Source organism: Zingiber officinale, chromosome 7B (assembly GCF_018446385.1).
Source record: "Zingiber officinale cultivar Zhangliang chromosome 7B, Zo_v1.1, whole genome shotgun sequence".
In the NCBI taxonomy this organism is placed as follows: Eukaryota; Viridiplantae; Streptophyta; class Magnoliopsida; order Zingiberales; family Zingiberaceae; genus Zingiber; species Zingiber officinale.
Window position 1 is genome coordinate 31,983,150 of NC_055999.1, and position 27,164 is coordinate 32,010,313.

Sequence of the window (27,164 nt, forward strand, 5' to 3'; positions counted from 1 at the left end):
TGACCCACCTTTGACTTGCCTAAATTCAAGTCCAAGGCCCCCAATTCCAACATCCAATCAACCGTGACCTGTTGGAATCTCATGTCTAGCATCTAGTCAACCTTGACCTGCTAGGTCTCCTTCACCAAGTGTCCGGTCAATTCCTTTGACCCACTTGGACTTCCACCAGATGTCTGATCACCCTTGACCCATCTGGATTTTTTCGTGCCAAGTATCCGGTCAATCCTTTAACCTACTTGGACTTCCACCAGATGTCCGGTCACCCTTGACCCATCTGAAATTTCTCTTGCCTAGTTTCACATACCAAGACTTTTCATCTGCCTAGATTCACTGATTAGGACTTCCCATCTGCCTAACTTCACTCACCAGGACTTCCCATCTGCCTGACTTCACTCACCAAGACTTTCTATCTGCCTAAATTCTCTCGTCAGGACTTTCACCTTGCTTTACTCACTAGGGTTTCGACCTGGCTTCACTCACCAAAATTTTCCCACTGCCCAGCTTCACTCACCGGGGCTTTCACCTGCCTGGCTTCACTCACCAGGACTTTCACCTAGCTTGACTCACTAGGATTTTCCAACTGCCTGCTTCACTCACCAGGACTTTCAACTATCTAACCTCCAGTTAGGATTTTCCCAGTCAAGTATTCGGTCAACCCTTTGACCTACTTGACTCTTCTTCATATCTAACTGATCAGCCTTGACCAGAGGGAAATTGTATCAACAATCTCCCCAATCGGATGATTGCATCCGCAATCTCCATGTATTATCAAATGAAACCCAGACATCAAGACTCAGGCTTGAGCCAACTCAAACTTGGTCAACCTGGTCAACCTTAACCCGAGGGATATTTCACCTATTGGTGCAATCGACCTCCAAAGTTTTAATGTCAGACAAATATGTTTAAGTATGCTTAAGTATGTTTAAGTATGGAGCTTGATCAAGGGAAGTCCTAGTTGTAGGCTAGGCAAGGGGAGAAATCTCGGTATATCGTAGAAGCCAGGTGGATAGGTCTAGAGGACTTGATCCCTGGGTAGCCGAATACTGAGTCTTGGTGAGTGAAGCCAAGTGGAGAAAATCCTAGGGGGTGGTAATCTTAGGTCCTGGTGAGTGAGGCTAGGTTGAGAAAACCCTAGGGGGTGGTAACCTTAGGTAACGAGAAGTCTTGGAGGAGTGAACTCCAAGCAAGGTTGATCGGATGGTTTTCGGTCTACTACGCGCGGTCAACCGGACCAGCAGATCTCAATAAATCTAGGTTTAGGTTTACCATTGTATTCTGTATTACTATTATTACTGTTGGCTAATGTAGTATTGCAGGAAAAGTCTTAGTGGATCGAGCGATCAGACACTGAGCAGGCAAAAGTCCAAACAGGTCTGGAGGACCAATGTTTAGCAGGTTAGTTGAGGTATGCAACTAGAGGAGCGACAGTGAGGTTGGGTTCCTAAAGGGAACAACCTTAGGTCGCTGATCCAACTGAAAAACCCGGGAAGGTTTCCAAGTTGAGATCAAGACAGTTCTACTATCTATATTACTCTTGCATTATATTATTGTGCTAACCTTTGTTTTGTAGAAATATTGTTTAACTCTGTTTTATAGATTTGGCCTGATCAATCGACCGAACAGGAGGATCGATCGACCAAACCAGCTTGACTCAGACCAGAGATCAATTTAGACCAAAGCGAAGCACAGTCCGATCGAAGGTTGATCGGTCGACCGAACCCAGCGATCGGTCGACCGATCCAATCAGTATTAATGAAGCATTGAATGAAGATCTCAGCAGATTTCGATGAACAGGGAAGGAAGTTGTTCGGTCGACCGAAAAAGAGGTTCGGTCTACCGAACCCTTAAAGAAAAGTAAATGCAGAAGATCGAGCCAGCGTCAGACTCCAGCCAGGAAGGAAGGGAGCGGGTTCGGTCGACCGAACAGAGGGATCGGTCGACCGAACGACAATGGAACTTATAAAAAGGAGCTCGAGATCTGAGGCTCAAGATAACTTACTGATCATCAAAAGGCTCTTCTCCGTGCAAGCTGCTCATACTGCAAGATTCACTACAACTCTTCAAGCTACTTCAGAAGTACCGACCGAGCGTCCATTTCTACATCTTGTTGGTATAATTTTTATAGCTTGCATTGTAATTAATTTAAGCAAGATAGTAGGGTGTTACTATCTTACTCATTTGTACGATATGCTTCTTTCCGAGGATCTCGGAAAGAAGGGTTATAGTGCTTTGCCCATCGGTGTGGTCAAGAACCGCGGGCCTTCGAGTAGGAGTCGAGCTAGGCTCTGAACGAAGTAAACAAACGTGTCTCTTTCTAATTTCCACTGCTTAACTTTGTGTTTTAAAGATAAACTAAAGTTTTAAAAGAAGCGATATTCACACCCCCACTATCGCATTATTCGATCTATCATCACCAACAATAATTAATTTCAAAAGTATAATTAATTTTAAAATCTTAATTAATTTTAAAATCATAATTAAAGTCAAAATCTAATTAATTTCAAAATATTAATTAATTTCAAACCCCTAAAATCTTAATTAATTTCAAAATCATAATTAAATTAAAAATCTAATTAATTTTAAAATCTTAATTAATTTTAAAATCATGATTAATTTTAAAATCTAATTAATCATAATTAATTTTAAAATCTAATTAATCATAATTAATTTTAAAATATAATTAATTTCAAAATTATGATTAATTTTAAAATCTAATTAATCATAATTAATTTTAAAATTTTAATCAATTTCCAAAAGCTTAATTATTTGATTATTAATTTTCAAATCATAATTAATTTTCAATATATTAATTATTTTTAAAGATAATTAATTTTTATATTTTTAAAATCTTAAAGGATAATTAATTTTTAAATCATGATTAATTTTCAAAAATATAATTAATCTTAATTAATTAAGTAATTTCAAATTCAAAAATTCAAACTTAAATATTCTAAAATTTAAAATTCAATTAAAATCCAAATTTAACTTAAGTTATTTTTCAAATTCATAAATATTTAATTCCATCTCACACAAACTTATAAGCTAAACATACTCAATAACCTAAAATGGATAAGGTGGAAAATTAGAAAAATAAATAATAACTTTTATGTTTATTTTACATGCTTGGACTCTAGGATACCCTAAAAAGCACTTATTTATTTTTAACATTAATTAAAGGGGAGTGCAAAGAAGTTTAAGGCATTAATTTTTTAATTAAAGCATTGTTTTTCAAGATTTCAAAGTTAATTTTGTAAATGTTTAAAAAAAATATTTTTTTATTTTTGAAAATAAACATTATTTAAAAAAGTAAGTTCAAATATTTTTGAAAAAGGATTTTTTTCAGCTAAGTACTTAAACAAAGCTTTAATCAAAATCCTTTTTAGCTAAGTACTTAACTAAGCTTTTATCAAAACATTTATAAAACTAAGTACTTAACTAATTATTTATCAAAATCTGTTTAAGGCTAAGTTTTTATCAACGTCTTTTTAAAAGTTAAGTTGTTATTAAAATTTCTTTTCAGAAAGCTAAAGTACTTAATAAACTTAAGCTAAGTGTTTATCAAAGTAATTATTTTCAAAGCTAAAATGTAGCTAAGTTTGTCTTAGAAAAAGTTTAGACAGTTTCAAAACTTAAGATTAGCTAAGTTTTTTTTTTACAACTAAGTAATTTTCAATTCTTAAGTTTAACTAAGTTTTTGTTGAAAAAGTTAAGTATTTTCAAAGTATTTCTAATTTAGCTAAGTGCTTTTCAAAGCAATTATTTTCAAAGCTAAGTCTAGCTAAGTTTTTTGAAAAAGCTAACTCTTCAATGCTTAAAAATTAGCTAAGATTTTTTCTAAGAACTACCCCTCAGGGGGAGCTTAACATAGTAAATTTATTGTGTACTATCTTTACATGTTAAACAACCTTCTCTCTACTTATTTTATTTTTGTTTTATGTCAAAGGGGGAGAGAAAAGTCAAAGTTAAGAGTTAAACATAATTTTTATGAAAGAGGGATCATAAGGGAGTTTTTTTTTCAAATTATTGTATTTATGCTCATGCTAAAAAATCCTTTAATTATTGTTATATTTTACTTAACTTTGAACTAGGTTGTCGTAATAAAAAAGGGAGAAATTGTTGGTATAGGAAGCACCAGACGATCGAACCCATGTTTTGATTATGTCAAAGGGTCCAAAGTTAAGTTGTCTTGTGATCTAACAAGGTTGATTGACCTTGTAGGAAAGTCCTGAGTTGACTTAAGCAAAAGTCCTAGTGGATTCTAGGCAGGTGAAAACCCCTAGGGGGAGGTAATCTTAGGGCCTAAGGGGTGCTAACCCGAGGTGATGGAAAGTCATAGCTACAATTAGGCAAGTGAAAAATCCTAGGGGGAGGTAACTCTAGTGTTAGCTAGAGCCCTAGAGCCAATCATTTGATGATTGTATTTTGGACTTGTTGTATCATATTCTATATAAATAAAGGCATTTGGTTTTTGGTTATTATACTTACTTGTATTGGTGCCAAATAAACTAAGTATAATAACGTCCTTGAGTAGATGGTTCTCACCTATATCAATCGGTTAGTTGAACCGATAGTGAGATGATATAGGGAACACTACTCTTAATCATTCCTAGTCGAGTATTAACATTCAGGGATAATGTTAATGCAATAAGACTAGCATGTAGGTCAACTCGATGACTTGATCTCACAAGTCATGGATATAGAGATATCAAGTTGACACATGGGTATGCATTAGAGAATGTATTCTGAATGACCCGCCATGAGAAAGTATCATGGATCGTTATATGAGTGTCATATACTTTCTCATGTGGCTATTAGTATGACTACTAGTCCTTAGACCTGAAGTCACCATGGTTCCCTACATAAGGAGTTATGTACTTTGGTTTCGTCAAACGTCACCCGTAACTGGGTGGACCATAAAGGCGATTACTGGGTATGTAACAAATTATGCGGAAGGATGTGAGTGATGTAGATGGGATCTATCCCTCCTATATGATGGGAGAGACATCGATATTCTTGATAGAGTGAGACCACAAAGTGCATGGCCATGCCCAAATGAGTCAATATAGGATATTGAGCTCATTTGATTGAGTGAGTCTACTTGAAGTTCAAGATTTAGATTGATTAGAGGATGACACGGTCTATGCCTCACATTGATCAATCTAGATGTCTAGGATAGAAGGACACTTGTCATATATTGTGAGGAGTCACAATTAGTAGTCACAAGGTGATGTTGGATCTCAACATTCTTGTAACTTGGGTAGTAATGATGTATTGCTAGATATCGCTCATTTCTTATGTTTCTAAATGAGTTTGGAGCATTGCCAATGTTACAAGAACCTATTGGGTCACACACAAAGAACAAGTGGATGGAGATTAGGTTCATATGATGAACCAAGAGGATTAGATTCATTTGATGAATCAAATTGGATTAAGAGTAATCCTAATTGGGCTAATTGAGTTGGACTCAAGTTGATTCATGTGTTCAATGAGTCTAATTTAGATTATGACTCATTGAATCAATTTAATTAAATGAATTAGATTCATTATATTAAATTGGCTTGAATTCAATGGTTGGATTAGATCAACCATGAGAGAGATTAAGTCAAGTTTGACTTGACTTGAGAAGAAGATGAAGAGTCAAGTTTGACTTGACTTTATGCCACCTCATTGGTGAGTTGGAATTAAGTGGACCAATGATGATGCTCCACATCATCATGGTTACTTAAGTGAAGTGCCACCTCATGGGAGTTACCAAGAGTTGTGACTCTTGGTATCCCATGGAGGTTACACACCACTTAATTAGATGAAAAAAGAGTTTTATTTTTGCAAGTGTAACTCTCATTCAAGTGATCTTCCTCCTCCTAAGTTCTCTTCTTGCTCCTTCTCTTCTCTTGGTCGTGGGTTTCAAGCAAGGGAGAAGAAAGGAAAGTGAATCTAATCCAAGAAGAAAGGTTAGTGAAAGTCACATAGAGATTTTAGAGGAGTGTGTTCTCTTCTTTTCTTTTCTTCTTCTTCCAATCCTACCCGAGAGCCCTAGAGAGTGCTAGCACACTTGTGGCGCTCTCTTCTCCATCCTTGAGTGTTAGAGAACACTTCTTGTTCGTGTGGATATCACTAGAGAGTTGTCTACGTTGACAACTTCGAGCACCTTGGACGAGCGGGATTTGCGAGGGCACGCTTCAAAGGTATAAAATGTTTTTCCTTTGTAGATCTACTGTAGATCATAGTTTGAAACTCGTACTCATAATTTTGAAATCTATCCTTCGCACGAGATCCAGTGGCATGGGTGATTCGGGGTTTCCGCGACGCGAAAAGCGGTTTTCGTGGCCTGAAAAACCCAACAGTGGTATCAGAGCCACGTGCGAAGGCGTGTTCGAGTTTGTTTTTGATTTTTTATGAAAAAATAGCTTCTGTGATTTTCTGTAAATATAGGTCTTTTATAGTTTTTATGGGTAATTTTCTCGTAGAAGCGAAGCACAAGTGTTTCGGCACTTGTAGGCTTCCGCTACCGGGAAGATTTTTCCAAAACGGCTTGGTTTCGCCCCAAATATTTTTGGGACAGCGGGCTAAGGCGCTATTAGATCGCAAAGGAACCCTCGCGATGGTTAGATCACGGGTAGGGGCGCTGCCCCTGGCCCCGCAAGGGGATTCGTTCCGCGATTGCGCCCGAAAACCGTTAAACGGAACCGCCGGGAAATTGTACTCGTAAAAATTGTAAAAATTATAGAAAAATTACAGAAAATTATAGAAATATATAATTTTGAATTATATATTATTTTTGTGATAGACATGGCCCAGAGACCCAAATTGGATTTGGAAATGTGTTGTAATTCATAATACGACCTGCGTGCCGTTATGTGATGTGCGTGTTGTATTTATTTTATTTTATTTTCACGACCTGTGCGTCGTGCCTTTCTCTTATATTCTAGTTGTAAATTAGATTTAGACTCGAATGTAACTCGAGTTTCAAAATTGTAATGTAAATTTTGAAGTGGTGGAAGGTCCACACGAGACGGAGTTACGAGGAGGGCGCGAGCAACACAAAGTGGTCAAACGAAGAAGCTTGAGAAGCTGTTGACCTTAGGTTGACCATCCGATCTTCTCATTGGCTTGAGAAGATCGTAGTAGGGCCATGACATAATCATAAAATTATTTGATTAATTATTTAATTAATTGTTTTGTGTGTATGTGATGCATGCTAGTTAATTAAGTAATCAATTAGTGCCTTGCGATTAGATTAGATCTAAATCGTGCACATGATGCACCCCACGATTAGATTAGATCTAAATCAAGTATTTGATACGCATCGTTTAGATTAGATCTAAAACGCGTCAACTCGTAATGCCTACCATGCCGTGATACCTACCACTACCTCTATCGCATGTTGTTGTTGAATGTGCCAAAGCAGAGCAACACATACTATCTTGGTAGGGTACGGAGGGACAATCTTGGTCCCGCCTATCAACACATGGGTGAGTACAACTCAATTAGATTGAGTATTCCTAGTTAACTCGATTGGATCGAGTATAATTATAGGCATTCTTCCAACGGCTGGAAAGATAGGTCAAAATCACATATATATTAACTCTCGGGCGTATTAGCCAAAGCTAACTCGAGTTTTAATATAAATGCGGATTTTGATCCTATAAACAAGAGTTGCATAGAGATGTAATTGGTAATCGTTACCTACCGATCATACTAAGTCTTGGGCGTATTAGTCAAAGCTAACTCAAGAGTTAGTATGATGTGGATCTTGTCCCACATGAATTATAGAATTCAGTGGGAGCATCATTTAGTTGAAGGCCTAATTAAATGATTTAAAGAATATGATATTTATTTCTACATTTATTTCTGTTGTAGAATTTCCATGACGTCAAACACGAACAACTTCTCTCTGCGTTCTGTCCTTAAGAAGGACAAGCTCAACGGAGCAAATTTCCTGGACTGGTACAGGAACCTGAGAATAGTTCTCACCCAAGAATGTAAATTGTACGTTCTGGAGCAGCCCATTCCGGAGGCTCCTCTTGCCACTGCCACGCGAGCAGACCGAGATGCTTACAAGAAGCATCAAGATGACGCATTAGATGTGTCCTGTCTTATGCTCGCGACCATGAACTCTGAGCTTCAGAAGCAACATGAGTTGATGGGCGCTTACGATATGGTTGAACATCTTTGTCACCTATATCAAGGACAAGCGAGGCACTGGAAGAGGAACTCCAAAGAATACCTGGAAGATCTTACGAAGAAGAGAAATAAGATTTCTACTTCAGGTATACATGTTATAGAAGTCAACCTCTCTATTTCTTCATCGTGGGTATTAGATACCGGATGTGCTTCGCACATTTGTACTAATGTACAAGCACTGAGAAATAGCAGGGCATTGACGAAGGGTGAGGTAGACCTACGAGTAGGCAATGGAGCACGAGTTGTTGCTATTGCTGTAGGAACTTACTATCTATCTCTGCCTTCTGGGCTTGTACTAGAATTAGATGATTGTTGTTATGTGTCTGCCTTGACTAAGAACATAATTTCAGTTTCTTGTTTGGACAAGAAAGGATTTTCGTTTATAATAAAGAACAAATGTTGTTCCATCTTTTTAAACGATATGTTCTACTGTAGTGCACCTCTGATAAACGGACTCTATATTCTAGACCTTGAGAGCCCTATCTATAACGTAAATACCAAGAGGTTCAAGTCAAATGACATGAACCAAACCTACCTCTGGCACTGTCGCTTAGGTCATATAAATGACAAGCGCTTATCCCAGCTCCATAAGGATGGTTTGCTGGACTCATTTGATTTTGAATCATATGAGATATGCGAGTCATACCTACGAGGCAAGATGACCAAGACTCCCTTTAGTGGGCACAGTGAGAGAGCAACTGATTTGTTAGGACTCATACATAGTGATGTATGTGGCCCTTTCAATGTTGCTGCTAGAGGCGGTTATAGATACTTCATCACATTTACTGATGACTTCAGTAGATATGGTTATGTGTACTTGATGACACATAAGTCTGAATCCTTTGAAAAGTTCAAAGAATTCAAGAATGAAGTACAGAACCAGCTTGGCAAGAGTATTAAGATACTTCGATCCGATCGAGGTGGAGAATACCTTAGCCATGAGTTTCGTGACTATCTAGCAAAGTGTGAGATCCTATCCCAACTCACTCCTCCTGGAACACCACAGTGGAATGGTGTATCCGAAATGAGGAATCGTACCCTATTAGATATGGTGCGATCTATGATGAGTCACACAGATCTTCCGACATACCTTTGGGGCTATGCTCTAGACACGGCAGCTTTTATACTCAACCGAGTTCCATCCAAGGCCGTGATAAAGACACCATATAGGATATGGAATGGGAGAGATGCCCAAGTGTCTTTCATGAGGATTTGGGGTTGTGAGGCTTACGTTAGACGTCAAGTCTCAGACAAATTAGGACTCAAATCCGACAAGTGCTACTTTATTGGATATCCCAAGGAAACTAAGGGATATTACTTCTACATTCCCAGTCAGCACAAGGTAGTTGTGGCAAAGACTGGGGTCTTTCTAGAAAGGGACTTTGTTTATAGAAAGACTAGTGGGAGCACGTTCGATCTTGAAGAAGTTCAAGATGCGAACAATAGCACTGAAGCCTCGATGGAAGTTGAACTAGAACCACAAAGTGTTGTGGATGATGTTGTTCCACAAGGAGTTGAGGAACAACAACCAGTTCAAGTAGACATACCTCTTCACAGATCTGATAGGGTACGTTGTCGGCCTGAGAGATACTCATTTCTCTTGTCTGACCATGATGACATTGTGCTCATAGAGGATGAGCCTACCACCTATCAGGAAGCTGTGATGAGACCAGATTCCAAGAAATGGCTAGAGGTCATGAGATCCGAAATGGAATCCATGTACCCCAACCAAATAAGGACTTTGGTTGATCCACCTGAAGGGGTAAAACCCATTGGGTGTAAGTGGGTATTTAAGAGAAAGACTGACATGGATGGACTTATCTATAAGGGTCGTTTGGTAGCTAAAGGTTTCAAGCAGATTCATGGTATTGACTATGATGAAACCTTTTCTCCAGTAGCGATGTTTAAGTCCATTCGGATCATGCTTGCTATTGCAGCCTACCATGACTATGAGATATGATAGATGGATGTCAAAACTGCATTTCTGAATGGAAACCTACTTGAGGATGTCTACATTACACAACCTGAGGGTTTTGTAGATCCACAGCATACTAGCAGAGTATGCAAGCTGCATAGGTCCATTTATGGACTAAAGCAAGCTTCTCGGAGCTGGAATCTTCGATTCGATGATCCAATCAAACAGTTTGGTTTCATCAAGAATGAAGATGAACCTTGTGTCTACAAGAAGGTTGTAGGGGACATAGTTGTCTTCCTCATATTGTATGTGGATGACATACTGCTCATTGGGAAAGACATCCTTATGCTTCAGTCTGTCAAGACATGGCTAGGGAGTTGCTTCTCAATGAAGGACTAAGGTGAGGCATCCCGCATTCTAGGGATACAGATCTATAGAGATAGATCTAAGAGATTGCTTGGCCTAAGTCAGAGTACATACATTGACAAGGTACTCCTTCGGTTTGCCATGCAGAACTCCAAGAAGGGATTTCTGCCGATGTCACATGGCATAAGTCTTTCGAAGACTCAAGGTCCCTCTTCTAGAGAGGAGAGAGACCGTATGGATCAGATCCCTTATGCCTCAGCCATAGGATCGATCATGTACGCCATGCTATGTACTCGACCTGATGTCTCGTATGCTTTGAGCATGACGAGCAGATACCAGTCAGATCCAGGTGAAAGTCACTGGATAGCGGTCAAGAATATTCTTAAGTACTTAAGAAGGACTAAAGAATATTTCTTGATATATGGAGGCAATGATGAGCTAGCTGTAAAGGGTTACAGTGATGCTAGCTTCCAGACCGACCAGGATGACTATAGATCGCAGTCGGGGTTCGTGTTTTGCATTAATGGTGGTGCTGTGAGCTGGAAGAGTTCGAAGCAGGACACAGTAGCTGATTCTACGACAGAGGCCGAGTATATTGCTGCATCAGAGGCAGCAAAGGAGGCAGTTTGGATTCGCAAGTTCATCACTGAACTTGGGGTGGTTCCTAGCATTGTTGACCCTATTGAGCTCTATTGTGACAACAATGGAGCTATAGCACAGGCGAAGGAACCTCGCTCACACCAGCGGACCAAACACATACTACGGCGCTTCCATCTCATTCGAGAGATCATCGAAAGAGGAGATGTGAAGATTTGCAGAGTACCTACTGAGGCTAACATCGCAGATCCCTTGACCAAGGCTTTGGCACAGAGGAAGCATGATGGTCACACTAGGTCATTTGGGCTTAGAGCCTACACTGATTGGCACTAGTGCTAGTGGGAGATTGTTAGCTAGAGCCCTAGAGCCAATCATTTGATGATTGTATTTTGGACTTGTTGTATCATATTCTATATAAATAAAGGCATTTGGTTTTTGGTTATTATACTTACTTGTATTGGTGCCAAATAAACTAAGTATAATAACATCCTTGAGTAGACGGTTCTCACCTATATCAATCGGTTAGTTGAACTGATAATGAGATGATATAGGGAACACTACTCTTAATCATTCCTAGTCGAGTATTAACATTCAGGGACAATGTTAATGCAATAAGACTAGCATGTAGGTCAACTCGATGACTTGATCTCACAAGTCATGGATATGGAGATATCAAGTTGACACATGGGTATGCATTAGAGAATGTATACTGAATGACCCGTCATGAGAAACTATCATGGATCGTTATATGAGTGTCATATACTTTCTCATGTGGCTATTAGTATGACTACTAGTCCTTAGACCTGAAGTCACCATGGTTCCCTACATAAGGAGTTATGTACTTTGGTTTCGTCAAACGTCACCCATAACTGGGTGGACTATAAAGGCGATTACTGGGTATGTAACAAATTATGCGGAGGGATGTGAGTGATGTAGATAGGATCTATCCCTCCTATATGACGGGAGAGACATCGATATTCTTGATAGAGTGAGACCACGAAGTGCATGGCCATGCCCAAATGAGTCAATATAGGATATTGAGCTCATTTGATTGAGTGAGTCTACTTGGAGTTCAAGATTTAGATTGATTAGAGGATGACACGGTCTATGCCTCACATTGATCAATCTAGATGTCTAGGATAGAAGGACACTTGTCATATATTGTGAGGAGTCACAATTAGTAGTCACAAGGTGATGTTGGATCTCAACATTCTTGTAACTTGGGTAGTAATGATGTATTGCTAGATACCGCTCATTACTTATGTTTCTAAATGAGTTTAGGGGCATTGCCAACGTTACAAGAACCTATTGGGTCACACACAAAGAACAAGTGGATGGAGATTAGGTTCATATGATGAACCAAGAGGATTAGATTCATTTGATGAATCAAATTGGATTAAGAGTAATCCTAATTGGGATAATTGAGTTGGACTCAAGTTGATTCATGTGTTCAATGAGTCTAATTTAGATTATGACTCATTGAATCAATTTAATTAAATGAATTAGATTCATTATAATAAATTGGCTTGAATTAAATGGTTGGATTAGATCAACCATGAGAGAGATTAAGTCAAGTTTGACTTGACTTGAGAGGAAGATGAAGAGTCAAGTTTGACTTGACTTTATGCCACCTCATTGGTGAGTTGGCATTAAGTGGACCAATGATGATGCTCCACATCATCATGGTTACTTAAGTGAAGTGCCACCACATTGGAGTTACCAAGAGTTGTGACTCTTGGTATCCCATGGAGGTTACACACCACTTAATTAGATGAAAAAAGAGTTTTATTTTTGCAAGTGTAACTCTCATTCAAGTGATCTTCCTCCTCCTAAGTTCTCTTCTTGCTCCTTCTCTTCTCTTGGTCGTGGGTTTCAAGCAAGGGAGAAGAAAGGAAAGTGAATCTAATCCAAGAAGAAAGGTTAGTGAAAGTCACATAGAGATTTTAGAGGAGTGTGTTCTCTTCTTTTCTTTTCTTCTTCTTCCAATCCTACCCGAGAGCCCTAGAGAGTGCTAGCACACTTGTGGTGCTCTCTTCTCCATCCTTGAGTGTTAGAGAACACTTCTTGTTCGTGTGGATATCACTAGAGAGTTGTCTACGTTGACAACTTTGAGATCCGGCGTACCGTTGGACGAGCGGAATTTGCAAGGGCACGCTTCAAAGGTATAAAATGTTTTTCCTTTGTAGATCTACTGTAGATCATAGTTTGAAACTCGTACTCGTAATTTTGAAATCTATCCTTCGCACGAGATCCAGTGGCATGGGTGATTCGGGGTTTCCGCAACGCGAAAAGCGGTTTTCGTGGCCTGAAAAACCCAACATCTAAGTCCTAGGGGGTAACCCTAGGCGGAAAGTCTTTGTAGGTCGAGCGCTTCGGGCAAAATCCTAGAGTCGGGGACTCTAGGTGAAATCCCTAGTGGTCACGGACCACAGTGAAGTTTAGACGGATCATGGAGCGGGCATACAACATCAAGAACAGAAGTCTCAAGCACTAAGCAAAAGTCCAGTAAGTCTGGAGGACCGGTCTAGCAATAGGTAAGTTCTCTTTAAAGGAGTAAGTGAGGGTGCACTCCCCGTTGAGGGAACAGTAGGCGTCAATTCGACCTTGGGTTTTCTAAGGAAATCCAAAAGTCAGAACCGGACAGTCCAGTGATTGTCAAATACTTATATTATTCATATTTTATTATGCTAACTTTGTTTTGCAGGTTATACTTTGTTTGTAGACTAATATGCTTTGCAGGAAGGGAGTTGGACAAGGAAAAGCTCGAATGAATAGTATTTGAGGCTCCTCCAGGGTTGTTGGAGGTGCCTCGGGTGTCTTGGCTATAGCTGCGTAAGAAGCAGTGCAGAAGGTACCTTGAAGGCACCTGAAGGCGCCTTGGACCAGAGATGGAAGGCGCATTCCATGCGCTTGAAGGCGCCTTCTAAGGGATAACTTTCGCAGGCAGCAGAAGTTATTAACAATGATCGGCAGGGGATAAGAATTTGTGTTGGAGGAGCCTTCTATGGAGGTTAAAGGCGCCTTCAATAGGCTATAAAAGGAGGTCTCAAGAAGGAGGCAAAAAATAGAACTCATATTTGCAATCTTTCTCCTGCACACTGCTCAAAAGATGATCCGACGAAGACATAACGCTGCTTTGTCAACCAAAAGCTCTACTTTCATATTTCTTAATTGTCGGTATTCTTTAAATTATTGTACTTATAATTTTTGGATTGATAGTGAATTTCTCAAAGTAAACACTCAACGAGTATGGGCCTTGGAGTAGGAGTCGTCACAGGCTCCGAACCAAGTAAAACCAAAAGGCATTAACATTTGTTTTACTTCCGCTATTTTTCTTTTGGCTGCGTTACTCTGTGTTTTTCGTAAAATGTGAAAAAGTCATGAGCGCTATTCTCTCCCCCCCCCTAGTGCATCTCGATCCTACAAAAATAAACCCATGAGGGCTTAGCTCAAAGTGGACAAAATCATACTATTATAGAGATATCTTCATCTTTTTAAATGCATGATCTTTTTCATGTGTTTCCAATATGGAACTATATTTGCAACCTTATAACCCCAACATTTAGATCTCATGAAACTATGAAATTATCTATCAAGTTATTGAACTATGCAAATAAGATGTCATCCAGTACCTGCAGCGCCCGATTAGTGCTGGTCGCAGCCAACATTGCTTAGTCATGGCCTGCACTAGCTGTGCAGTGCTGGCCACGGCTAGCTCTAGCCGAGTAGTGTAGAGGAGGAGAAGCAAGAAGAGGAGAAGAGGGAGAAGAGGAGTACCTAAACGCCGGAGGAGGATAAGCTAGAGGAGGGAGGAGGAGAAGCCAGAAGAGGGAGGAGAGATCGCCAGAGTAGAGAATAAATTATCAATCATGCATAGAGAAGAGATCTGGCGAAGAGGAGACCTAATGTCTTAATTTAGCAATGAAAAATAAACTAATATGTCGCTAATAGTGAGGGAAAATATATTAATCCGTTGCTATTAGCGACGAAAAATATATGAATCCGTCAAAAAATGGCATTTTCCATCTGCTAAAATACTAAGGACTATCAACAGAAATCAATTAATCCGTCCCTAATAGTGATGAAAAATAAAATAATCCATTGCTAATAGCGACAGAACATTAATAAATCCGTCGATAATAGAGATGGATAATTAAATAACCGATCGCTAATGGCGATGGATAAATATAGTCTGTCACAAAATACAGATATTAGGATTTAGCACTTCTCACCGATTAAATGCAAAGGGCTAGCGATAGATTTATTAAGCCATCGCTATCAATAGCGGAAACTAAATTAATCTGTCCCCACTAGCGACAAAAAATAACCTAATACGTTGATAGTAGTGACGGAAAATATATTAATCTGTCTCTATTAGCACCAAATTTTAAACTAATCTTGTTGGGATCTAGCGCACTAAACACGCGAAAGCACAACGGAAATTAACTATATCCTCTATCCAGCAGATCCATGCAAAGGGAAGAAATATTATTTAAAACAATCTATACTAAGTTACATGATAGGATTATACCCTTGATATGTGCACACGATCTCCCGACAGCTCAAATCTCAGCGCGATCACACGCCCACGCCTCTATTGTATCCACACGAACAAGCTTTGTCTTTATTTGTCTCACAAACAAAATAGGATGGAGAGGAAAACACCTAAGGTTGTGCTAGCAACCTTAATGAGGTGTTTCGGCCAAGAGAGGGAAGGAAGAAGAAGAAGAATGGAAAAAGGCTTTTCACCTTCTCATCATCACAAAAACATCATCCAAAATGATATATATATTCATCCCATGAATACTAAGGGGTTTTCCCTTTCATCTTCTAATCCAATGGCTCAAAATTGACCATTCAATCCAATGGTTCAATTTTGACCATTCAACTTCCTTGGTGAACTTAAGTTCACCCTATGAGTCTAACCCATTGATTCTCATGCAATTCGAATTTAATGAATCTAGTTTGAATTAAACTCAATCCAAAAATTGGATCTATTTGAGTCTAACTCAATGAGTCCAATTCGGATTACACTTAATCCAATAATCCATCATATGAACACATATCCAAATCTACTTGTTCTTTGTGTGTGACCCAATAGGTTCTCATAATGTTGGTAATGTACCCAAATCAATATTTACATACATAAGCAATGAGTGACATCTAGCAAGGCATCATTGGTACCCAAGTGACGAGAAAGTCGAGATCCGACCTAACCTGTCCGTGGTTATTATCTTGTATGATTTGGTCCCTCTATCCTTGATATCTAAATTGATCAATGAGGCATAGACCGTGTCATCCTCTTATCAACCTTTGTGTTTCTTGATCTCTAAGTAGACACACTCAATCAAATAAGCTCAATATCTCATATTGACTCATTTGCGCATGGGCATGCTTTCTTGTGTCCTACTAATCAAGGGGCTCACAGATATCTCTTCCGTTATATGGAAGAAATAGATCACATCTACATTACTCACATCCTTCCGCATAATTCATTACATACCCAGTGATCGACTTTATTGTTCACTTTGTTACAGATGATGTTTAACGATACCAAAGTATACAACTCCTTATGTAGGGAATTGTAGTGACTTCAGGTCTAAGGACTATTAATACCAATAGTCACATGAGAATGTTTATGACACTCATATAACGATCCACGAAACATTCTCATAGTGGGTCATTCAGTATATATTCTCTAATATATACCCATGTACCAACCTAATATCTCATATCCATGACTTATGAGATTAAGTCATCCGTTGACTTGCATGCTAGTCTCAACACATTAATATTGTCCTTGTATATTAACGCTTGACTAGGAATAGTTAAGAGTAGTGTTTTATGTATATCTACAATATCTCACTATCAATTCAACCAATTGATATGTTGTAGATAAGAACCTACTATCCAAAGACATTATTATACTTATTCAATCGGCACTGAATTGAAATAAATATAGTAACCGACTTTACCTTTTATTAGTAATGAAATATGATACAACAAAAACCCTTTACAATCATCTCATAATTAGTACTAGGACTAATATTAACAAATTTGCACTAATAGTGTCAGACAATATATTAATTCGTTCATCGCTAATCTATCACTAAAAATGAGGTTTTGCAGCCTCGACATGTAAATGTAAAGGCCTTAGCAATGAAATAATAATTCATCACTAATCAGTGATGAATATTAACATTCGCTAATTAGAGACAGGATGTTAATGGCGTTGCTAATTCTGTCAATGTTTCGTATTTTGTTTTTATGTGGAAAATTATTTTTTTTATATAAATTGTGTTACTTTTATTTTTTCTTTTTAGTTTTTCAATTTCCTTAAAATGGCATAATTTATTAAATTATTTAATTGGACGCATTCCTCTAAATAAAATATTATTATTTTCATATAAATTTTATATCATTTTATTATCTAGTTTAATCGTTTTATTAAAATGAATATCTTGTGTAAGTGTAGCGTATAAGAGCAATTTTTATAAATTATTTTTAAATTTAAATTTTTTGAACGAAATTTATAATCCATTTAATTAGTTATCCATTTTGATTAATTGTTTTATATACATGGTGTGTTGCGAGGGGCCCCAAAGATAATATGGGATCAATGGTCAAGATGATGTGGAAGTCAAAGTCTAGGTGAGGTAGTAGTCAAAGTCATGATAAGGTGGTAGTAAGAGTCAAGATATATGCAGCTGAACGAGTCACTCTTGTTGGAATAATCCCAATGGTCCGTGCGATAATGTGTTTTAATGTTTGGGCAAAGAGTTTAAGTTAGGTTCATCCTTGTATTTGATATGTATATATGAGTGTACAGGTTTGTAGGATACACATATGGCTCAGTTTGATGTCTTCGGGTCCGGTGAAGGATGGAGCATCTGAGGGACCGTGGACAAGGCAGCAAGGACAAGGGTCGGGGAAAGCGATTTCGAGGCATACGCAAAGAATGACATTGGGATGAGCCGCGGGCTTGGATGCATCCGAGGGACGAGAGCCAAAGGAAGTAGGTTTGAAAGTAAGAGGTTAAAGCTGCGAAAAAGAGTCAAGTGAGTTGTGAGGGTCCGAGTGCGAGAGAAATGTACTCGGGAAGGAAAACCCTAAGTTTAGGGTTGAGCCAGTCAACTGGTAGTGGAACCATCCGACTGGGGGGTGAGAACAGAGAGGTTTAGTGCCCGAACGGCAGGAATCAATCGACTGGTGTTGATACCAATCTACTAATAAAGAGTCATTGGCCAGGTACTAGTCGACTGGTGCAAGGACCAGTTGATTGGTAACGGTAAAACAACCTTACTATTTTTCCCCAAGTACTATAAAATGGAGCTTGGGATGGTTAGCCAAGGTGACGAAATTAGTGGTGGTCAACCCTAATTAGTAGTCACCAAAGTTCTCAAGTGCTTTTGTAATCCAAGAGGCCTTGGTGAGTATTGTGGTGAGGTTTCTCCACCTACAAGGAGATTTGAGATAGTCGGAATTTATCGGGGGCTAATCCACCGAAAGATTGAGGGATCATCCTCCTTACGGACAGCCGTGGAGTAGAAGCCCTAATCTCCTAACCACGTTAAAAGATTGAGGGATCATCCTCCCCACTTCTACAAGATAACTCTCAGTATATATATAGTCGGTCAGACTTATTAGGCTCAATTTCCCACTTCTACAATACAACTTTCAACATATAGCTGGTCGGCCCTAACGCCAGTCAGACTTATGGGGTTCAACTCAGTACTTCTCAATGCCAAGGCACACAATGTACAGCCAGTCGGACCCAGCACCGGTCGAACATTTAGGGCTCAGATCCTCACTACTCAGGGGCAATACCTACAATATATGATCGGTCGACCCAGAGTGCCAGTAGGACCTTTTGGTACTTAGCTCCCCGCTCTTCAAAAGTAAGCCTCGCAATATACAGTCGGTCGGCCAAAGAGCAGGTCGAACCTTCTGGGATTTAGCCCCACACCCTTCAAGGGCAAGGCCTCTATCATATGGCTGGTCGGCCAAAGTGCCGATCGGACCTATGGAACTAAGCTCCCTATTTCTCATATGTCAATCTCCCATCATACAATTGGTTAGCTACAAGGCTAGTCAAACTGCTTTCAACAACATTGTCTGAGAATCATAACAACTTGACAAAAAATAACAGCTATTCATTAGGGAATATTCCGCTACCATAACTATACATTCAATGGAACCTTCCTCTGAGGGTGGCTATACATCTTCTATTACCTAACGTTACTTGACATATTATGACATCAGACATTTTCAACCACCTCATTATTGTGAAGGTTATTGAAGATGGTTCATATACATGTAACAGAGCATTCCTTGATGGATGGTTGTATGTCTTCCATTACTCGATATTTTCTGACACTAGATATTCTCTGACGCCTCATTATTACAAAGATTATGAGGGACAGTATAAAAAGAGAGTCTTCTCCGTTAGCGTTTTAATAGATATTTTTACCATACGTTTTATTGGGAGTACGATCATGCATCTATTGTTCATCTTCTTCTACACTTTTGGGCTACTGATCTGACTTGAGCATCGGAGTATCTGTGCTAGGGACTCCCTTCCTGGTTCTCGTTCTAATGTTTTCATTTGCTCTCTCTAGTGTGAGCAGAAAGGAGCATTCAAAGTTATTTTCTTTCATCTCAGAGTCTTCTCACGTTCAACATCAGAATCATCTATCGAGCGCATTATCTACCGATTTTATATATATATATAATCCAATTTGAATGTGAACTCTAATTATTATATAATAATAAGAATAATAATATATGTCCAGGTGCTATTCTTTAATCACTTTGCATTCAATAATATGTTGTTAATTACCTCAATATATACACTGACAGAAACATATTATCAATAATTACACTAGGTTAATCATCTGTGAGTTAGTTTCTAGTTATTAATAATTATAATTGCTTGGAGTGTGCATTATGTGCATCTTCATGAGCGGAGTTACAATAGTATAGATAATAATATAATATAATTAATAAAAAATATATAAACTCTTATAATCATAAAATATTATAAAATAATTATCTTTCAATTATTCTTTTCAAATTTTCATATTTTAAAATTTTTATACAATAATTTCATTATCCACCGTTAGAAATATATATCTTCTACATAAATAATAAAACTATCATTTATCTAATCATCACTCATTGGATTGTGTTAACCTTTCTTTCGCAATTCTCATAACATAAAATAGAACAATAAAACTATCATTTATCTAATCATCACTGATTAAATTGTGTTAACCTTTCTTTCGCAATTCTCATAACAGAAAATACTCTATAGTCGTAATCGTAATTGGTAAAATTAATATCAATATTAAAAGCTTATAACCAACAGTATATCATACTTTCCTTTGACACAACTAATTTCTTTTAAAGATCATCAAGGCCTTTAATGTTGGTTGCTACTCGATAAACCTAATGGTTCCACTGTACAAAAATTTTGTACAAAGGTCTGAACTTTTACCTAGCTACCATGTGTTCTTTTAAATTAAACTTGGATCGCCTGCGGAACTTAACACGTTTGATCCAAAGTTTAATCTATTTGTTCTTTTAGGTTTAGACTCGGATCTCCTGCGGAACTTAACACGTTCGATCCAAATCACCTAGGTTATTAATTTCATTAAATATTAGTTTCCAAAATTGGCTCCCAGTACTGACGTAGCGAGGCACATGACCTTCTTGGATATGGGAACAACCACCACCGACTATATAAAGCCTTTTAAGGAAAGTTAATATTTAATTTCCTTAAATAACTTTAGGTCAACCGAAAAGAACAATCAAATCATAAGGAAAAGAAATAAAACAAAGAACACAATATCGAAAACAAATTCGAAATACTAGAATCGCATGCCTCTTATATTTGGTATTATTTCCAAAAATAACTAGTATGATGCGGAAAGGAAAAATACTAGTTATACCTTTTAGAAAAACCTCTAGATCTTCTACCGTATTCCTCTTCTAACCTCGGACGTTGTGTGGGCAACGATCTTCCAAGATGAGGACCACCAATACACCTTCTTCTCCCCCTTGCAAGGTTCGGCCAAGTCAATAGCTCCTCCAAGGATGAAGAGAAAACACCACCAATGCTCCAAGGGATAAAGCTTTCTCTCCTTCTTCTCCAAGCTTGAATCCGGCCACCACTTGATCTCCTAGAGGAAGAGAAGGTTCGGCCACAACAAGGAGAAGAGAGAACTTGAAGGGGCCGGCCACACCAAGGAAGAAAAGAGGGAGAAGAATAATAGAGGTTGTGTCTCATGAAGACACCCCAGCCCCCTCTTTTATATTCCTTAGCTTTGCCAAATAAGGAAATTTAATTATAATAAAATTTCCTTAACTTTCCTTGACATGAATTAATTGAGAAAAATAAAATAAAATTTCCCAATTAACCTTGTAATGGCCGGCCACCTCATGGAGATCAAACAAGACAACTTTTAATCAACAATTAAAAATTCCTTATTTGTCTTCGGAAATTTTAAAAAATAAAATTTCCCTTTATAATCCTTTCATGGTTGTTAAAAAGAAATTTCTATAATTTTAATTCTTCAACATGTGAATAATTTTCAAAGAGAAAAAATAAAACATCTTTCCTATCTACAAATAAGGAAAGAGATCTAATCTCTTTTCTTAATCTTTTGTAGAAGAGATATTTTAATTTTAATTCTCTCCAATAAATTATATCTTCCCCATAAGAAAATTTTAAAATTAAAAATTCTTTTAAATTTAATGGGGGCCGGCCACCTAAGCTTGGGTTCAAGCTAGGGTCGGCCACCCATGAACCAAGGCTTGGCCGGCCCTAGCTTGAACCACAAGCTAGCTTGGCCGGCCCCTACATCATGGGTACGAATGTGGGTATAGTTGGGTATAGTACTCTATAAATAAAAGGCTACGATAGGGACCGAGAGGAGGAATTGGTTTTGGTCTCCCGATAAAATTAAGCATCCCGTGTTCGCCCCGAACACACAACTTAATTTTATCAATAATAATTCATTCCACTATAGAACTATTATTGAACTACCGCACCAATCCCAAATTACATTTTTGGGCTCCTTCTTATTATGAGTGTGTTAGTCTCCCTGTGTTTAAGATATTGAATGTCCACTAATTAAGTGAGTTACTGACAACTCATTTAATTAATATCTCAATCCAAGAATAGTACCACTCAACCTTATCGTCATGTCGGACTAAGTCCACCTGTAGGGTTTAACATGACAATCCTTATGAGCTCATCTTGGGGACATTATCAACCTAGATTACTAGGATACAGTTTCCTTCTATAATCAACAACACACACTATAAGTGATATCATTTCCCAACTTATCGGGCTTATTGATTTATCGAACTAAATCTCACCCATTGATAAATTAAAGAAATAAATATCAAATATATGTGCTTGTTATTATATTAGGATTAAGAGCACACACTTCCATAATAACTGAGGTCTTTGTTTCTTTATAAAGTCAGTATAAAAGAAACGACTTCTAATGGTCTTACTCAATACACTCTAAGTGTACTAGTGTAACTATATAGTTAAGATAAACTAATTTCTAATTACACTACGACCTTCCAATGGTTTGTTCCTTTCCATTTTGGTCGTGAGCTGCTGTTTATAATTTATAAGGTACTGATAACATCATCTTCTGTATGTGACACCACATACTATGTTATCTACAATATAAATTAATTGAACAACTACAAACAAATGTAGATAATTTGACCAAATGTGATTCTTTATTCAAAATAAATGTTTACAAAAGCTTAGGCTTTCAGTATACACTCTAACATTTAAATCATTGAAAAATTTTGTTAGAATGTATATTACATATATAAGTTTCAAGTTGATTATCAAATAAGATCAAATCTTAAAAATCTTGGGAATAAAACTCAGCTAGTTGTATCAATATTTTTTTTTATCAAAAGTCAAAAACGAATTTTATGAACACAAACAAACTACACAAAAGGAGTAACTTAAAAACGATCATTTAACTCTTGAAATTATATATCAATAATATCATAGAATAAACCAACATGATGGTGATATAAATTTGTCACTTCAAGTGGATTACAATGAGGATGATCATGTGGTGTCAATGTGTGAGTAAATCATCGATTTTAAGAACATCAATATATTGTTACTAACAAAAATGATGAATCTTTTCTAAAATAGAAGTTCATCTATCATCTCTCATATTTTAGATTTGTTGTTTACATACTTGTATTAAATCCATTACATTTACAATATCTTGATCTTTCAATTTTGAGTATTCAATGACGTTAAAAATGATTAATCAGATCAGATAACATCAAACTTATGAAAAATTTTCACCGATCATTTAGATAAATCAAAAAACACACATAGAGGTACATCCTAGCAGTCAACATTTTATTAAAGGGAATAATTCTTAATAATATGTTATAACTGAATTTCAAACTCTAGACCTCTAATCTATCATGGAAGAGTCTAACTATAATACCATGCCCATGACCGTAGTCGACGATGTAATCTTAATGCAAAGTTTGCTTGAGTTGGTGGAACATAACGTGGGGAAATTAATAAATGTTGTATGCAAAGGCTACCGTCCACAATTCACAACTAATAAAAAAATATTTTTTATTTTATTTTTTCTGGGCCAGTGTGTGTGCATCTTACATTGATTCGAATTATGTTGGGAATAACCCACAAGTATACTCAAGATTGCTTTGCGATCATACATATGGCCGCATTTCCACCAATTATTTTTTAAAATTAACATTCCTTTTATTTTTTGCCTCTGAATTTACTTGAGGCGAATACTAGAAATATACAATTAAGATACTAGATGTTGCTTTGAAACACTGGCTACTAGAGTCCATGAAGTGCATGATGAATCTGAATGTGTCCTATTACAACATATTAAAAATATTTAAATTGTTAAAATACTTAACATGTATACATAACAATGAATACTAATTAATCAACATATTTAATCAAATACATCAATTAAGTCCAATGTGAATTGATGGCATATCACTGATGTGCACAACGCTATCTCGAGCCACAAAAAAATTTAACAAAATTAACTACAGAAAGAATATTACAAGAAAAATCTATGTTAAAAGCACAAACAAGATATATATACAGGTCTCATGGCAATCATAGCAAGTGTTGATTTCTAAACGCGAAGAAACTCAGACCATATATATATATAAATATATATATCACTTTCACTGAGGATCTGAGTTTCTTGACGTTTAGACACAGGGCCCCTTTTGACCAACACTTGGTACGATTGCCATGACACATGACGTCGTTCTTTCAATATAACCCAAGCACCTGTCACAGAGTTTGTGGTTTTGACTGTCTTAGTCTGCTGGTCCCTAAGCTGGCCAATTAAGTCTTTTGGACTGTTCATCAATTGCCATTGGTCAGGGTTGGCGAAGACACATGCAGCACCGTCCTTATACTGATCTGATATGAAACTCGTCAAAGAGGATTAATTGATTTAACCTAATGTGATAGAGAAATGGCCATCAGTTTTTGCAACGATAACACCCATAGTGCGCACAAATCTCTCTCTATTGTTCCAGTATCGTAAGTATATGATATCATCAGTAATAAAAATATCAATTTTATACTTTTATAGAGTTTCTAATTAAAGTTCAGTTCAACTCCGCGAAGATTAGGCTGAAGAATTTATCGAAGTTCTAACGATATTAAATAAAGAAGTAACTCTAAAAAATCTTAAAAGATTACCCTAAGCCCCCCGGTCATATAATTCTAGAATTATCTGATTTACTTCTAAACAGTAGATTAATGCAACTAAATAGAAGAAGTAACATAGAAACTTCGGTTACGGGGTTACCCTCTGTCATAAGGCCCCCCAGTCATACAAATCTATATTACAAAAATCATTTTCTAACATTAATTCGGGAATAACCCTCTAAACTCTAATTGGATACTCCTTTATAGTGAATCAATCTCCTTGCAAGAGAATTATTCTAGAAAGTCTACTGAAAGAGTTACCTCTTATTACAAGGCTCCACGATTTTACAATCTAGTGTTTTTCCTTTATAAGGTGACCAATCCACCATAATCCACATGCATACACTATACACACATTTCATCAAACATGTACTAGACACAACATGTAACGCCCGCCCTTCTTACCCAACCAAAGGCGGCGCTACGTTCTTATACTACTTACGTACATGTTTTACTATAACAGCGGAAGAATAAAAATTTTAAAGAATTTAATTTATTAAGCATAATATCACATATTCTGATTTGTTCAAATGTGCATATATTGAACTTATAACTAAAAATATTAATTTGTCTGAATCGTCCTAGCCGAGCCACCACCACACACATCACTATCTGCTCCTCCTGCTGCTCCGTTGTTCATCCAGCTTTCTCTTTTATCTGCGGTACAAGGAAAGTAAGCTATGAGCACTCATGGCTCAGTAAGTTCCTTTCCTACTCCCTAAAACCGAGAATCATCGTATATCAAGAATGGATCAACATATCATCGTCTCAACTAATCATAACATAACATATCATTCTATTCAAACATATCATGCATATTTCTTATTCACATATCATTTCATAGAAGCATGAATATCATATCATAAAACAAATAAATCACAAGCATAAGACATACAAGGGCATCATATTCATATCATAATATCACATGACATTATATCATATCATCATATAATTCAAGCACATATGAATGTAGGCAATGCATCGTGAATTTGAAAACTTATACTTAATAGTACTTGAAATTAATATCATCATCATTTGGGATCCCGGTTTGTACCACATACATAATGCGTAGGTCCAAGGTAGCAAGTCTTGAGCCCTACCATGCATACATACTAGGCCCGAGTCTTACTCCATCGACCTAGGGCACTCAAAGGCCCATTACTGACGAGGCCCGAGTCTTACTCCATCGACCCCGGGGCGTTTACGGAGCCCACCCTTGGTACAAACCATAAAAATAACTTATCATGCATAACTATCATATCATGTCCTTAACAATCTTTCATGCATTTATTCTTTTCATTTCTTTTCATTATGTATAGTACTTGAAATTAATATCATCATCATTTGGGATCCCGGTTTGTACCACATACATAATGCGTAGGTCCAAGGTAGCAAGTCTTGAGCCCTACCATGCATACATACTAGGCCCGAGTCTTACTCCATCGACCTAGGGCACTCAAAGGCCCATTACTGACGAGGCCCGAGTCTTACTCCATCGACCCCGGGGCGTTTACGGAGCCCACCCTTGGTACAAACCATAAAAATAACTTATCATGCATAACTATCATATCATGTCCTTAACAATCTTTCATGCATTTATTCTTTTCATTTCTTTTCATTATGTATAGCATTTTCTATGCTATCACATATCATAACATAACTTCATTTCTTTTCATTATGTATAGCATTTTCTATGCTATAACACATCATGGCATATTTCATAATATAACTTCATTATGCATATCATTTCGTAACTAAAGCAATCATGCATTCTAACTTATTATCATATCATTTTCATACAGCATGGCATAGACATATTTAATTTTTGTTCTAGGGTTTCTAGGGCATCTATCCCTTCATGGCCGAACACATAATGATTCATTTAGGTCATACAAACATGTATCACATTCACACATTATCAAGTTTTCATAAGAAGTACTTTTAACCCCTTAGGTTTCATTTCCAAGGCCTCTAGGTCCTTTAAACCTTACTTGGCCGAAATTCATAGAATATAAACTTCCTTTAAGTGGCCTAAAGCATGGGAAACCTAAGTAAATTTCATAGCAAGATTTACTAAGAACATCATACACAAAGTTGGATCATAAACAAGCTAGGACTCTTGTGATCTTACATGTCATAAATCATGTAACTAATTTTCTACATTCCAATTAAACATGAGAGCATTAATCATCTTTCATAACATAATATCACAGAGGTCATTGAGCATATTAGAATTTTGTTTAAGCTTCTCTAAACCATCACCTTACCATGGCCGAAATATTAAGAGTAAGGTTCATGAGTTTCTTTCAACATACAAGCATACAACTCTTA